Here is a 17,254-nt window from a genome sequence, read left to right on the forward strand (position 1 = left end):
TGAGCATGGATATCGTAGGTGTCATTTAGATCATTGTGTTTATTTTAAGAGGTTGGATGATGATAGCTACATTATTTTATGTTTATATGTTGATGATATGCATGTAGCTAGGTCTAAGATGGATCATATTAAGGGGCTAAAATGCTAATTAACACATGCATTTTTCATGAAGGATTTGGGGTAGTGAAAAAAATCCTTGTTATGAAGATTTGTAGAGATAGGAAGAACAAAAAATTGACACTATCTCAGGCTAATTATGTTGAGAAGGTGTTGCAACATTTCTCTATGGAGAATGCTAAAGCTATCAGTACACCTTTACCTGGTCATTTGAAGTTGACTAAGGAGACGTGTCTCAAGACACAAGAAGAGGAGGATAAGACGTCCAAGGTACCCTATGCTTCAGTTGTAGGAAGCTTGATGTATGCTATGGTATGTACTAGGCTATATATTGCACATGTAATGGGAGTTTTTAGTAGGTATATGAGTCATCCAAGAATTAAGCATTGGAATGCCGTAAAATGGATTCTCAAATATTTGAGAGAAACACCCAATTGGTGTTTACACATTGGGGGCTCTACTACTAATTCATAGGGCTATGTTGATTTAGATTTGGTAGGGGATATTGATACTAGGCTGATTACTGCAGGTTATGTCTTTACTATTGGCGGGGTAGTTGTGAGCTAGGTTTTTAGGTTATAGAAGGTTAATGCATTATCCACTATAGAGGTAGAGTATGTTGTTGCTATAGAGGCAGCCAAGGAGAAGATATGGATTCAATTCTTCTTGGAAGAATTGGGATATCCTTAGAAGGATAATTATTTGTTTATAGATAGAACTCTGCATTCCAAGACCAAACACATACAATTGCGGTACCATTTCATTCGGTTAGTTTCGGATGATGGATAGTTAAAGCTAGGCAAGATACATTCAAATGAAAATCCAGCATATATGTTTACCAAGGTAGTGACAAGGGAGAAGTTGAACTCCTCTTCAGCTTTGGTTGGTCTTCTAGACTGAACATGAATAAAAGAATAATAGAAGTGGTATGATCCAGTGGGAACCTCATGAAGTAGCAGCATAGCTATAGGATCGGTCTCCAAGTGGGAAATTGTTGTTTAGTGTGGAGCCTGATCAATCCCCAAGTGGGAGATTGTTAGCTTATGGTGACTAATCATGAAAATACTATACATAATTCTTTTGGGCCCTATTTTATCAAGATTTTGGGCTGACATGTAATTATTAATTATAACCCTAAAGTGGTAAAAATAATTGTATAAAAGAGCTTAGGGTTAGGGATTTTTTCATAGTTGTGATGTGAAAATTGGTTCTGACGATAGTATTGAGCTATAAGGGATTATGAATTGTAATCGAATCATAATTACTAGATCGTAATAATAACGGACTTGTTGTTTGGTAGACGTAGTCTAGGAATTAGGTGAACCACATTAAATCTTAGTGTCTTGTGTTCTTTTCTATGTGATCTATTATTTTTTGATATTGGTTATATTTGCATGTAATTTTTATTTATGTGTGTGGTTTAATCCTAACATATTCTTCCTCTATATTATTATTACATAGTTAACTACCTCACAATTCTACCCTTCTTTAACAACAATGCCAAAGACACTATATCTATCTTATACATCTTTTCAATGTAGATAACTTCATGTTAGTACAAAATTTAGCTTTATCATCTAGTATATTAGTGATATAGCATTTTTTTGTTCTTCCTTTACTACTTTATGAAACTCCTAAAGTAGGACCATCTACATCAACATTGTAAGGTATTCTGATCAACCCATTTTGATGTGGAGCTTCATCTCAGCTTAACTAGCCTTGTCTAGGAGAATCACCCCTAATTTACCTCTTAGATACTCATGAGAATCCTTAGGTAATTGCTTAGTGAAAACATCAACTATTTGCTCCTTAGTGTTTACATACTCCAATCTCACTTCATTGTCTTGAACTAGCTCTCTCAAGTAATGATACTAGATACCAATATGCTTGGTCTTTGTTTGCATCACAAGATTTTATGATATGTTTATAAAACTAGTGTTATCACAATGGATAACAACTTGATCAATGATCTCTTCCTTCATCCTTTTCAACAATTACTTGATTTGCATGATATTTGAACAATTCATTATTGTTGCCACATATTCAACTTCATCTGTTGATTGAGAAATACAATTTTTCTTTATGCTTGTCCATGAAACTAGTCTCTTTCCTAAAAATAGATCTCCTCCATGTTTTCTCTTTCTATCACCAACATTTCCTTCCCAATCTAAATCAGCAAACACTTTCAGTTTCAATGTGTCATTCTTCTTGTACTCCAAGTCATAGTCTTATGTTTCTTTTAGATATCGTATTAATCTTTTCACTTCCATCATGTGACTTTCATTAGGACTTGCATAAAATCTTGCAATTTAATATCAACAACTAATTGAACATCAAATATACTATGAATAACATATTGATAACATATTGTAGTTTACTACTCATTGATACATATAGTGTTTGGTTCACATCAATAGAATAATTACTCTTAGATAGCTTATGTCCTATAGCCATAGGTGTACTAACTTGTCTTAAATTTTTCATTCCAAAAGTTTTCAGTTTCTCCTTGAATTATTTTGATTAAGTAATGAAGATACCTTGTTTCATTTGATATATTTTTAAACCAACAAAGAGTATTATCTCACAAAACATAGACATTTTAAATTCTTTCTTTATCTCATTTGAAGATGATTTGCATAATGCATCCTTTCCTCCAAATATGATATCAACAACAAAGATTTTAGATAACAATATTTCATTGAAATTATTAGTCTTCAAGTATAGATTGTTGTTATCATTACTTCTTCCAAATCCAATCTTTTCCAAATAATTATGCAATCTTTGATAGCATGCTCTAGGGGCTTATTTCAAACCTTTTAGAGCCTTGTGCATCTTACATACCATGTTCTTTTGGCTGGGATCAACAAATCCTTCTAGTCTTTCAATGTATACTAATTCTTCCAATATTCCATTCACATTAGGTTCATATCCATACAACATTTCAAAGGGTGTAACATTTTTTCCTTTTTTGACTTTCACTTTGTTCAAAGTATAAACTGTTGTACTCACATCTTCTCTCAATTATTTCTCTAACACATTTTTCTCCATCATCAATGTTCTAAAACGATCCATGATTGATCTATTTCTTCTTTTAGCTATTCCATTTTTTAGAGGGGTCCTAGGTGTTGAAATTTTCCTATTAGTTCCTCTATCAATGTAGAATATATTGAGTTCATTAGAGATGAATTCTCCACCTCTATCAAATCTCAAAAATTTCAAACTCTTATCTATTTCATTTTCAACTCTGGCCAAATACCACTTAAATAACTAAAAAGCATCACATTTTTCTTTAAGAAACATCACAATCATCATCCTAGAATAGTCATTAACATATAGAAAAAAATATTTGTCTCTGTAATATCTTTGAACACCAATATCTCCACAAAGGTAAGTATAAACCAAATCTAAAATATCATTAAATGAGTATGTCTTACTCTTGAAGCTAGAGTTTGTCATGTTTTTTCAATTGACATTGCTTACACATAGCATTATCAAGCTTCTTCAATTTTGGAAAACCTATTATTATTTTCATAATACTAATTCTTACCAAATTATCAAAGTTCACATGACATAACCTCTTATGACATAACCATATATCTTCATATTGTAAAAACAAACATGTCTCATAAAATAGATCTAAATAGAGCAAGTTACCTCTAGTTTGATCACCACTTCTAATCAATTCACTAATGGGATCAAATATATTGGCGTTCTTGTGAAGTAATTCAACTCTCTACCCTAATTTTCTCAATTGTAAAACAATCAATAAGTTATAGTTAAGTCCTTCAACCTAATAAATATTATCACACTTGATCTTATTAGTTAATTATATTGATCACTTATTTTTCATAAGACATAGTGAATCGTTACCAAACTTAATACAACTACCCTTGTATGGTTCTATGGAACTTCAAATTTACTTTTATCACTAGTCATATGATGTGAAAAACCAGTATCATTTATCCATCTATCACCTCTACTCACATATGATATCGATGAAGTTTTTTCATCTTCATCAGAATCTTCTTTCATTAAAACATAGACAAGTTATTCATCATTACTTTTAGATTCATCATTAGTTTCTCCTTTAGCAATGTAACAACATTCCTTACCTATGTCTTTGTAGTCCTTATTTGTCATATTGTCTTAGTTATCTCTTTTTCCTTTGTAATTTTTCCCCTTCTTTCATCCTTGTCTTCTCTATCAGGACACCTTGCAGTAATATAGCCAACTTTCTTACATAAAAAATAGATAATAGGAAGTTCAATTTTTTATTTTCCTCTACTTCTTGGAAGTCTTCTAGCCATCAGTGCTTCAAGGTCATCAAGTTCATCATTAGAAACATCACTGTCACTTGTCACAAATTTTCCTTTTTCCTTTCTTTCTATGAACCAACTATGATTTAAAAGTAGATTCAATAGTGGTACAAGTGAAATTATCAAAATTTGACATCTTGAAAGAATCAAGTTCTACCAATCACACCTCCTAGAGTTAGGTTATTTCCATAAGTACATCTCAATTATTGTATTGCAAAAACCCTAATAATATAAATAGGAAGTAGACTTCTCAATACCTTATTGATAATAGTCTCATCATCAATCTTTCCATTTTGTCCTCTTATTCATCTACATTTACAAATTCTTTGATCCCTCCAAAATACTTGACAATATCCTCTCCTTCCATCATTCTCATTTAATCAAACTTACCTCTCAAGCTTTATGATTTTTCCCTCAAGATATTTTTGTCTTCTTCATAGATAGTCTAAAGTGTGTCCCACATTTCCTTGGCATTTTTGAATTATTTTATGTCATCAAACTTAGTGTAGCTTATGGATGATGAAATCTCCAACATATCTTGGTTGCATCCTTGCTTCTCCTTCATTTATTGAGCTACTAAAGGAAGAATTGTTATCTTCACATATTCATTATACACAAAGTACATTCCACAATCACCAATTCCTACCAGATATAGTCTCAATAAATACTTCCATGCAGGGAAGTTCTCTTTGTTCAACCTTGGGAAATTCTCTTTATTCAACCTTCACACCTCTTTTTTATACATCTTGATCTTTTAGCTACAAGTACCTTCAAAGTTTTCTACACAAGCACCGATTCTTTGATACCAATTATTAAAGTATTTTGGATGACTGAGACGGGGGTGAATCTATTATCCAAGGTCTCAATGTACCTATTGAACAAATAAACACTTTAACTATTTTAGATCTAAGCATCCATTATCTCAATCTCTATAGCATGTTATCAATAAAATCAACTAGCAGTACACTTTCCTAATAATTACAAACTCATATATTGCAAAACATTAACATTAAATAATCAAAAATAACATTCACACAAGTTTGAAACTCTAATTTAACATGGAAACCAAATTTGGGAAATACAATGAGTAGCGTGTCACCAATATTTTCACTCTTTTGAAGTGAGCTCTATTAGGAGCCAACCCTATTAAAGGTTACAAAATACACTATTAAATGTGACCTTGGTAAAGGATTTAATTTCCCTATTAGGAGTGGCCTTGTTAGAGGACTTTAGAACATTCTATTAGAGTGTCACCATGACTTAAGGATTTATATATAAATTTTAGGTCAACCTTGATTAAATAATTTCAATAGTGATATGATGGCTAGAAAGTAACCATAAGTTTAATCTAACAAATACAACTCAGTTTGTTGATCCACTGACTAGTCTTCAATATCATTTCTATCTCTGATCTTCTTGGTAATCCTTCAAGAAATCACTCTACACCTCTTCTCAACTCTTCTCAACCTCCTTAATTTTGCTAATCAATAGCATCATCAACTACTCCAACCTAATTAGGTTACCCCTTGTACATACTTACATAGGAATTTTTTTATCTTTTTCTTTTTAAACATCACTATAGATCTTAGGGTTAGGCTAGATTCATCGAATCCTTCCATCATTTCTTCTACTCTTTCATCTTCTAGAAATTTCTCCAAACTTCTCATTGAATTCTTTCATAAAAATGAACAAACACAATTTCCCTTGATTTAAATGATCCAATTCTTCAAATTCTTTTCCAATTGATAGCTTCAACAAACTTGACCGCTCTATAGATTGAAATCTTTACGATTCATGTTAAGATTAGAAAGATTTATCTACTTATGAGAGATGAAAATCTTTGTGAGATACAAAATTTGCAAAGTTTAAATTTGAAAGCTTCCTCATCGTATTTCTCTCATTTTTAAATGTGACTGTAGATGTGGCCTTGCTAGGAGATTAGATGATCTAAATATTTCTTTGACTTCATTGAAATTCCATAATTCCCTCTTGTCCTAGCTTCTAGCTAGTAGGTGTTAGTTTGTGGTGACTAATAAGGGAAGTACTATACATACTTCATAAAGATTTTTTTTTTTGGTATTATTTGCTGATTTTCCACTAAAGTTTGGGCTAATATTCACCAATTTATGGCCAACATGTTGTAACCCTAAAGTGACAAAAAAACTTGTATAAAAGGGCTTAGGGTTAGGGATTGTTTTAGTGTGAGTGATGCAAAAATTGGTTCTTGTGGTAGTATTAAGCTATAATGGATTACTGATTGTAATCAGGTTGTAATCACTAGATCATAATAATATCAGACTTGCTATTTGGTGGATGTAGCTAATAGATTGGGTGAACCACGTTAAATCTTGGTGTATTGTGTTCTTTTTTATGATCTATTATTTTCTAATATTGTTTTTATTTGCCTGTAATTGTTACTTTTATCTGAGGTTTAATCCTAACAAGTGGTATCAAAGCCTAGTAGTTCTTCATTTATTCTCTACAAGAAAGTCTCATAGTTGAGTGGGAGTGATGGAAGATGAGGGTAAGTTGAGGGTAGACATGTTTAATGGGTAGAACTTTCAGTTATGGAAGATGCAAATGGAAGACTATCTTTATCAAAAGGATTTATGGAAGTCATTGGAAGGTAAAACCAAGAATCAGGGATCTATGTCAAACGACGACTGGGATCTTTTGGACAGAAAGGCACTTGGAAGAATTCAATAATGCCTGGCACCATCGGTGGCATTTAATATTACAAAATTGAATACAATAGAAGAGTTGATGCAAACCTAGCAAAACTGTATGAAAAGCCCTCTACTTCAAACAAGGTATTTCTCATGAAGTGTTTATTTAATATGAAAATGGTAGAAAGTGGATCTATTGTAGATTATTTAAATGATTTTAATACTATTACTAGTCAGTTATCTTTTGTAGATATCAATTTTGAAGAAGAAATTAGGGCTCTCTTGATTTTGTGTTCTTTGCCTAAAAGTTGGAATGGCTTGCTAATGGCTATGAGTAATTCTGTTCCTGGATCTAGTTTCCTAAAATATGATGATGCGATTGATTTTATTTTGAGTGACAAAACTCGTAGGAAAACCTAAGGTGGATCTACATCAGGAAGTGCTTTGAACACACAAAGTCAAGATAGAACAATTGAGAGAGGAAGTAATTCCAGAAATTATGGGGGTTCATGGAGTATCCACACAAACAAAATGGCATGCTATTATCCAACATGTGCAAAGGAAAATTGGGATGAGTTTGGGTCGATTGAATGGGTGGACAAAAGGGATATATGATTTTTGGACCCAATCGACACCTAACATCCTCCACAAGCACTTGAAATGGTAAAGCTAGATTTGTCCATTGACTTTGACCACTTTGTTTGATATAGTGCAACTTGGTAATGTGTGTGTGTGTGTGTGTGTGTGTGTGTGTGTGTGTGTGTGTGTGTGTGTGTGTGTGTGTGTGTGTGTGTGTTTGTGTGTGTGTGTGTGTGTGTATCTTTGTTATTTCGATATGTAACTTTATAACTTTTACCTAAGTATTTTCTGAATTAATGATGACATTTTGTACATTTATCACTACAAGCCATGTTTTTTCTATTATTGCACCTGAAGACAATGAAGAAGGGATAGATTATTATTTGTGTTGTTGTGTCAAGGCCAAAAAAAATTGGATCACTCGGTTATAGATGGTGAAGGTTTAGAGTAGCATATTGGTGCACTGGTTGTAACTAGCACATGGCTTAGACAATATTCTATGAAGAACCCTAACTTGTGGTTATTCAAGGATTAGAAAATAGAGAGGAAAATTCTTCATTATTCAAACCTTGTAGTTGCATCAGATGATAAAATATGGTGGAAAATCACATAATAAGACTCTTTGAAAAGTTTGTGAACTAGACTACGAGGCAATACTTCAGACATTAAAATATAGAGCAAATCCAGTTGGTTTAGATTGAATAGGGAGAGAGGGGGGAGAGAGAGAGAGAGAGAGAGAGAGAGAGAGAGAGAGAGAGAGAGAGAGAGAGAGAGAGAGAGAGCAGGGGATGCATGGAAGAGAAGCTACTCTTGACGAGACACCAAATAGACACAACCCTCCAATAGGTAACAAACAATCATTCTGAGAATCTAAAGAAATTGCATCCAATAAAGAAAAGGAAAATCATTGAAGGATATATATGCATTTATGAACATTAACCAATAAGAAAAACAAGGGAATAAAAATATTGAGTATTTTGTACAACAAAGATTTTTCCAAACCAAAGGCAATAAGTCATTCGTAATAGTCAGACAATTAAGAACCAGATATATATATATATATATGAACAAAATTATTCTTACATATGTATACAATATTACTAACCAAATCAAAATTAACAAAATGATATTATACATAATCTCCATTACAACAGCATGGAAGCTCTATGATTTTAATAGTTATATTCTTTAGTCCCAAGAATGGACATGACAGATACTTCTCACTAATCCTTTACAATAGAAAATGTTAACAAAAAATGGCATTACTTGTATGAGGACATTATATATTTCAAAAATCCTACACTGAAGTACTTGTCTAGCCACTCAAAAAATAGTAACTAAATGCAAGTGGGATCATAAAGATACCTTAATAAATTAGTATCCCCTTTACTCAAGCAACATCTTGGTCATCTACTTGACTGGGACATGTTTTGGAACTGATAATCTCCATTTAAACTCAAGTCTCCATTTGAAGGTGGCAATAAGCCTTTGTTTTGTTAAGATCATTAATATATTTTGATCAAAACTTTGAGGGATCATGCTCAGCTTGAGTATCATGGCTTCATAAGTCCTATAAATGCACTTGTTACTTCTCTATCTAAAAATTTTGTGTCTGTGTAGATGTGCACTCTTTCCCTATAGTTGTAGGTTTTGTCTATCCATCCTAAGTAATTAGCATACCCTAGATGGCACCAAGATAACCATTTTATTTTGAAATGTCCTTTTCTCTCAGATTAATCTCTCTATTAAGCAAGTTTTCTATATCTTCCTCTATATATTTAATAGAGGTAGCTACAATTCCTCTATATATATTCCTCTATATATTAAGCTTTCCTTCATAGGAATGAGAAGGCATGGAAATTTAGGCCACCTATTGGTCACTGTATTAAAAAGCTAGTTCTTGGACATGCCATTGATGGGAATCATTTCAATCTTATTTTTAGAACCAGTACCTCATTTGTCTTGAAAGGATAATATATATTGTTTTCAATATTTTTGAAATATCTGTAGCTGGTAGCCAATTTCTTATTCATCACCATTGAATATTAATTGGAAATTAAGGAATTTGGTTACCTAATAGGTCCTATGAATCTTAAGTAGGATCCTAGAACAATCCTAGATGGACCCATTTGACCTAAATATGTAAAGAGCAAAAATTGCTGAAAAGTTGCAATGTTGCTCAAAAAGATGCTTGACCAACTTTTGCAATTTTCGTAAAAAGTTGCAAATGGAAGTTTGGGAAGTTGTAACTATCCATTTTCGGTTATATGAGCATGGGAAACATATTTTTGAAGGTTTAAAGGTTTCCAGTTAGATTTGCATTCTTAATCAACTTTTACAACTTTTGCAATTTTGCACAAAAAGTGCAACCTTTGCAAAGTTCACTAGATTTCACTTCTAAGACTTGAAAAGGTTCCAAAATATTTTTAAAAAAATAAAAACACCAAATCCTAGGATATCTTGATCAAAAACTCAAAAACACCCAATTTTGCATTATTAGCAACTTTTGCTCATATCTTGCACAAAGTGGCCAACGCATGCATATTTTTCACATATCTCTCTCATCATTCATCATGGGATCAAACTATCTATTACATTAGCTCTAGGTTGCTAGGTAAACCCTAGTCCCAAGCTCCTCCCATCCTATTGGGTACTTGAATTTTCTCGAGCATGCCAAACCAAATCAACCCTAAGAGTCACTAAGTGCCATAGTGTAGTGATCTTTGACCAGACATATCTTAGAGCTCATGTGAGGTATGGATGAGATTCTGAGTACCATAAGACCATGTTGTGGAGACCTACAATAACTTTTCTCTCTCTTTTTGAATATTTGATTATGTTTAGATTTTGTGGCCCCATCTCAAGTGATGCTCAAACTTATAGTGTTGGCCAGTACAAAGTTGCCAACTGTCAAATCTCTCTCATCATTTGTTGTGGGATTGAACTATCTATTTTGTAAGCTCTGATTGGCTAGCTAAACCCTAGCCCCAAGATCCTCCTATCCTATTGACTACTCAAATGTTCTCAAGAATGCTCAATTGAATCATCCCTAACAGTCACTAAATGCCATTGGACAATGACCTTTGATGGGGTTGTAGGACTGTCTTATGGACACCTACAATAACCTCTCTCTCTTTTTGGAGATCTGATTGCATTTAGATTTTTTGGCCCCATCTTGGGTGATACTCAAACTTGTAGTGTTGGCCAGTACAAAGTTGCAAACTATCGAATCTCTCTCACTATTGGTTGAGGGATTGAATTCTCTATTCTATTAGCTTTAGGTAGTTGGGTAAACCCTAGCCCCAATCTCCTCTCATCTCATTGAGTTCTTGAATGTTCTCAAGTATGCCAAACTGAATCATCCCTAAGAGTCACTAAATTCCATAGGGCAGCTATCTTTGATAGGGCATATCTTAGAGATCGTACAAGGTATGGATACAACTCTGGGTGCTATAGGACCATGTTGTACAGACTTACAATTACCTCTCTCAATTTTTGGATATCCAATTTTATTTAGATTTTGTGGCCCCATCTTGGGTGATGCTAAAACTTATAGTGTTGGCCAGTACAAAGTTGCCAATTATCAAATCTCTCTCACCATTCTTCATGGGATTGAACTATCTATTTTTTTAACTTCATGTGACTAGGTAAACCTTATCTCCAAGCTCCTCCCATCTCATTGAACACTCAAAAATTCTTGGGCATGCTGAATTGAATTGTCCCTAAGAGTCACTAAATGCCATAGAGTAGTGATCTTTGATGAGGCATATCTCAGAGCTTGTGCAAGCTATGGATGTGATTCTAGGTGTTACAAGACTATGTTGTAGAGACCTACAATAACATCTTTCTCTTTTTGGAGATCCAATTCCATTTAGATTTTGTGGACCCATTTCAGGTGATGCTCAAACTTGTAGTGTTGGCCAGTACAAAGTTGCCAACTGCCAAATCTCTCTCACCATTCACTGTTGGATCAAACTATCTACTCTATTAGCTCTGAGTTTCTTGGTAAAACCTAGCTCAAAGCTCCTCCCATCTCGTTGAACACTCAAACATTATTGGGTGCACTGAACCAAATCATCTTTAAGAGTCACCAAATGCCATAGGGCAGCAAACTTTGATAGGATATATCTTGGACCTCGTGTAAGGTATGAATGTGATTTTAGGTGCTATAGGATCATGTTGTGGAGACCTACAATAACCTGTCTCTCCTTTTGGAGATCTAATTTCATTTATATTTTTTAGCCCTATCTCAGGTGATTTTGAAACTTGTAGTGTTGGCTAGTACAAATTTGCCAACTATCGAATCTCTCTCACTATTTGTTGTGGGATCAAACTGCCTATTCTGTTAGCTCCATGTGGCCATGTAAACCCTAGCCCCAAGCTCCTACAATCCCATTGAGCACTCAAACATTCTCAAGCATGCTTAAATGAATTGTCCTTAAGAGTCACTAAATGCCATAGGGCAACAATTTTTGACAAGGCATATCTCAGAGCTTGTGCAAGGTATGGATGTGATTCTTGGTGCTACAAGACTATATTGTGGAGATCTATAATAACCTCTATCACTTTTTGGAGATCCAATCCCATTTAGATTTTGTAGCCCCATCTCAGGTGATGTTGAAACTTGTAGTGTTGGCCAGTACAAAGTTTTCAACTATCAAATCTCTCTCACCATTCATCATGGGATCAAATTGTATATTCTATCAGCTTTGAGTGGCTCGATAAACTCTAGCCCTAAACTTCTCCCACCCCGTTGTGTGCTCAAACATTCTTGGGCACACCAAACTAAATCATCCCTAAGAGTCACTAAATGCCACAGGGAAATTATCTTTGATAGGGAATATCTCAAACCTCTTGTGAGGTATGGATGTGATTCTAGATACTATAGGATTGTGTTGTAGAGACCTACAATAATCACTGTCACTTTTTGGAGATCCAATTTTGTTTTGATTTTGTAGCCCCATCTCAACTGATACTAAAACTTGTAGTTTTGGCTAGTAAAAAGTTACCAACTATCAAATCTCTCTCATTATTCATCATGGGCTCTGAGTGGTTAGGTAAACCCTAGGCCCAAGCTCCTTCTATCTTGTTAAGTGCTCGAACATTCTCGAGCACATTTAACCGAATCATCCCTGAGAGTCACTAAATGCCATAGGGTAGCAATCTTTGACAAGGCATATCTCAGAGCTCATGCAAAGTATGAATGTGATTATGGGTGCTATAAGACCATGTTTTAAAGACCTACAATAACCTTTCTCTCTCTTTTTAGGGATCTGACTCTACTTTGATTTTGCAGCCCCATCTCAGTTGATGCTGAAACTTGTAGTGTTGGCAAAGACAAAGTTGCCTACTATCAAATCTCTCTCATCATTTTTCATGGGATCAAACTATCTATTTTTTTAGCTTTGGGTGGCTAGGTAAACCTTAGCCCCAAGCTCCTCCAATCTTGTTGAGCACTTAACCATTCTTGGGCATGCTGAACTGAATCATCCCTAAAAGTCACTAAATATCATAGGGTAGTGATCTTTGACAAGGCATATCTCAGATCTCATGTAAGTTATGGATGATATTCTAGGTACTACAAGATGTGTTACAGAGACCTAGAGACCTACAATAACCTCTCTCTCATTTTGGAGATTAGATTCTATTTTGACTTTATGACTCCATCTTGGGTAATGTTTAAACTTGTGGTGCAGGGCACCTAGGTGGCAAATTGATATATATCATCTCATCCAATGATGGAGACTCGTGATAGAAGGTAAAGGGGTGATCATACACCTCATTTTAAACATGTTATTTTTTATGGCAATAAGGTAATCCTTGTTTGTAAGGTCAACGAACTTGAGGTCACCTATAAACCCAAGTTGCCTTAGTCCTAAGGATTTTTTCTTTTTTTGTTGTTTTTGTTAATAAGTTGACTTAATAAGTGTTTTGAGAGTCATTACACCTTATATAGGTCCTATGTGCTACCAAAAACCACTTGGTTAAGTTCTAGGAAGAGTTAGTGCAAAAATTGCATTTTACAATAAAAGTTGCTAACGACTTCTTGGCAATTTTAGCAATTTTTTGGAAAATGTTGAAATTAACCTTGTAACCAATAAAATGAACTGGTAATCAGTTGAAATGGATGTAAAATGATTAAAATACTCTCTATGGATTTAGAGGAGGCATAATGTGTTGGTGATTATTAAGTTCACTTTATATGGCAAGGAATCACTATTGATGTTAAACTTGTATATACGATTATTGAGTTATTGTCAAATATCACTACTTCCTATTTAGAACAAAAAACTCATACTTTGTTAGAATGAAACACCAATTTGGCTGCATGTTATCACTAAATGGAGTTAGTGGAAGATGTTGAGGATCTTCTTGGTTGTCTTAATAGCCATTTCATGGGTTTGCAACATAATCACTTCCCTTTGTGAAGAGTTGGCTGAAAATCAGCAAATTGCATGTTGTTGCAAAGAAAATATAGTCATAGGATGTTGGAAGATTGTTTTCACTCATAAGGTGTTGAAGAATCTCTTGGAAGGATGGAATAGATGATAGATTGAAGTTTGTAAGATAGTTATTAGGTGTTCCTTAAAATTTCTAAGGTGTTAGTTTGAAGCAAGAAGTTGATTATCATCCATTTCTCAAATTTGTTCTTTTTTCCCTTATTGCTTCTCAAGTCTTGAACAGGGCAAGTGATCAAGTAGTTTTTTGAAGTTGGCTAGGAGTTTGTTCAATGTTGTAACCAAGTTGGAAAGACTCTTTGAAGACACTTAGGAAGGTGGGAAAGGTAGTTTTCCTTAAGAGTTTTCTTGTTTGGAATCCACTACATCATTTTGGATGCAAATTACATTAAAATGAAATACATGAAATGTACTTAAAACATAAACAAGAAAAAAAAGATATATATTATGATACCAATAATTTCATAAGTCTAATAATGTCTGCATCAAATATACGGCATACATCAAATATAAAATGTTATATATATATATATATATATATATATATATATATATATATATATATATATATATATATATATATATATATATATATATATATATATATATATATATATATATATATATATATATATATATATATATATATATATATATATATATATATATATATATATATATATATATATATATATATATATATATATATATATATATATGTCCACTAACATAAAATCCAACATATATGTCCACTAATACCTATACATGTGTGTCTATCTCTATATTGTCTCCTTCCCATGAAGGGAAGGAAACACATCACTAGAGTTCTTCATTTGTTGTGTGGAGAGAGTTGATGGGGGTGATGGGGTCTTCCTCACACACTTTCTCATCCTCTTGTTTAGGCTCTTCTCTAACTAGAGATACAAACAAAGTAGATATGAATCAATAATTATTATACATTGAAATCAAATATATATGTACACACAAAATTAATTATGTTCATACAACCATCAAATAGTCACTCTGTACATCCACCTCAAAGGCTCACAGATGATCGAGTGTAATAAGGCCCTACAACAATTCAATCAATATTATCACTTATAAATAACATTTAAAATTTCAATACTAACTATTATAAACTAAAACTAAAACTAAGAAAATTCTTTCATACCTCAGTCAACGGCTCTGAACTAGCCACCATGGCAGTAACTCTACAATTGATGGACTAGTGAAGATGAGGAAGAGTCTCAGATGTCAACAACTACATGTCATATAATACAATTTACATGTAACATGAAACATGAAACAAATATAATCAAATGAATTTAATTAACATGAAACAAATGTACCTCTATGAAGCTCATATCATGCCTAGGCTCAAAGTCCCTTGTGAATGCTGATGGTCTAGTAGAGAACTGATGCACATGGATAGTTATTTTTTGTGAATCCTTCATATGATTACTTAATAAATATCTTTATTTATTTTAGTGATCCAATCAATACATACCTCTCAACTCATCGACAAGACATAAAATAGGGTTAGGGAATCTATACTAGGGCCATCAACACTCTTACCTTGAATTTTGAACAATATCAATAGATGCTGATTAATTAGTCATTCACTATACATATAAAATGTGATCATATTAGTTCATTATAATTGTAATTTACCTGTGTGTCAATGCCAAATCTATCACTTATGAACTCATCAATGATTATCCCATCATCCATATTGTCTCCAACATGACTTACAAATGTGCATAAGGATCCACATGATGTGCACATGTGACTACAATGCATAGAAAGCTCCTCCTCAATTGATGGACTAGCACAATGAATGAGGGTCTATGTCAAAGCATTGATAGTCCCTAGAGTACTGGTCTCTACATGTTCCTTCACAATTGAAAGAATAATGACATGCTCACCCTATGACTTGACAATAGGTGCCCTAACTACATTAGTGTCACGACGTGCCCCTAGCCTCTCAAATGATGACCTCTCCACTTGTACCCTGAGATTCTAACATATCAAAATAATTAGGGATCTCTCCAAGGACAAATTCACAATACAATTTCTTTAAGAAATACATTGGAACCTCATGATTATTTTAGGGAGGGGAATATTTTAGTTGTATGTCTAATAGTGTCCTGTTCTCTAGGCTTTTTAAACAATGCACAAATACTACCTTTTGTTATTTTCTTTTTTCTGACATCTTTATAGGATAATTGTTTTGCATAATATCTTCTTTCTTCATCCCTCTTAACACATCAAATATCCAACTTAGCACTAACAGAAGTTACATGGGTCATAATGGACTCAAGGGGGGATGTTAATTGTGCTCTCATAGGATTGGTTTTTCTACAAGCTTTTAACCTACCAACGAGTGCTTCTAATTCATTTTTTCTTCTTTATATTTCATTCATTATGTTGTTGTGGGTGCCACCAAGAGGTCTTTCAATCATTCGAGATTGCAAAATTTCTTGCTCTTCTTGTGGAGGGCTCTCATTTTGATTTTGTTGACCAGGCTAGGGATTTCATTGTTCATTATTCACATTTCCTAATAAGAAACCAATTGCATTCTAAATAAATAAACAAATTTAAAGAAAAATTAAAGAAACCCACAAAACAATGTAGAGACTTACAAAACAATGCAAAAACAAGAGTAGAAAACACACTACATGATCTTGATCTTGATCTTCGGTAACGAGGAGGCATTTTGAGGAGGCAGGTCAGCAAATTCTTTAGGTTTTTCAACCTGCATGTGTGTTGTTGAAGAGAAAGAATGCAGAAACAAAACCAAATGAAATGGGTCATGGGCTTGCAACCCATATATAAAAAGTTTAGATTCTAACGCTTTTAGAATTTAAAAAATTGTTTTGTGTCATGTTTTTGGCATGACAACTTGGTGCACTTACCCATAAACCTAAGTCATTTGAATATTGTAATGTTGTTAAGAATTTTTGGCTTGGAAAAATAAATTGTAACTCTCCTAAAAACTATCTTAACATTGTCATCATTATTAAAACAATCTTAATTACCTGAAGGAATCTCCACCTTTTTACACTACAATATTACCTTTCATCATTATGGTTGGATTAAATGATTTTTTTGTCATATG

This window comes from Cupressus sempervirens, chromosome 7 (genome assembly GCF_028749045.1).
Source record: "Cupressus sempervirens isolate cs-2001-9-10 chromosome 7, ASM2874904v1, whole genome shotgun sequence".
NCBI classification, from domain to species: Eukaryota; Viridiplantae; Streptophyta; class Pinopsida; order Cupressales; family Cupressaceae; genus Cupressus; species Cupressus sempervirens.